Source organism: Otolemur garnettii, unplaced genomic scaffold (assembly GCF_000181295.1).
Source record: "Otolemur garnettii isolate 467f Iridium unplaced genomic scaffold, OtoGar3 scaffold00007, whole genome shotgun sequence".
In the NCBI taxonomy this organism is placed as follows: Eukaryota; Metazoa; Chordata; class Mammalia; order Primates; family Galagidae; genus Otolemur; species Otolemur garnettii.
The window spans coordinates 6,901,736-6,902,733 of NW_003852402.1; positions in this window are offsets into that span (position 1 = coordinate 6,901,736).

The following is a 998-nucleotide window of genomic DNA, read 5'->3' on the forward strand; positions in this document are numbered from 1 at the left end:
GTTGTTTGGTGGGCCCGGGCTGGGGATTCGAACCCGCCACCTTAGGTGTATGTGGCTGGCACCTTAGCTGCTTGAGCCACAGGCGCCGAGCCAGCTCCCTGGTTTCTTATTTCATTTAATTTCTTCAACAGCCCTTTAAAGCGGATGCTATTATTGCTCCATTTTGCAGAGAAGGGAACTGAGGCTCAAAGGTTAAATCACTTACTCAAGGCCACACACCCGTCATCTGGGCCAGGATTTGGACCAGTAACAATCTGACTCTGGAGTGGGAAGTTCAGGCCCTGCTTTGTTATTTATTTATTTTGTAGAGACAGAGTCTTACTTTATCGCCCTTGGTTGAGTGCCGTGACATCACACAGCTCACAGCAACCTCCAACTCCTGGGCTTAGGCGATTCTCTTGCCTCAGTCTCCCAAGTAGCTGGAACCACAGGCACCTGCCAGAAGGCCCAGCTATTTTTTTGTTGCAGTTTGGCTGGGGTTGGGGCTGAACCCACCACCCTCGGAATATGGGGCTGCTGTCCTACACATTGAGCCATAGGCGCCACCTCCTGCATTGTTATTGACTTGCTATGTGACCTTGCACAGTGCCTTTCCCTCTCTGGGCCCTGGAAGTGATGCACCATGCCGAGCACCTGGGAGACAAGGGAGGAGGGAATCAGGAGTTACAGAGCAAGTCTCCAATTCAGACACTCTCTCCAGGGTGTTGCTGCCAAAAATGGCAAGGGAGAACAAGGCTCTTACTGTCGGGATGCCATGTGCTGTGCAAAAGTCTTCACAGAGATTATTTTCCATTTTCAACCTCTCAGTCATCCTATAAAGTTGAAATTACAATTTTTTCATTTTACAGATGAAGAAGTTGAAGCTCATATAGGCTTAGTGATTTGCTCAAGGTCACACAGCAGGCAACAGAGCCAAGATTTATCTGGTGAGGAACCAATTCCCTTCCTGTGAAGACAAATTCTGTTCCCACTTCAGGCAAGATGAGTTTAGAGTTTTC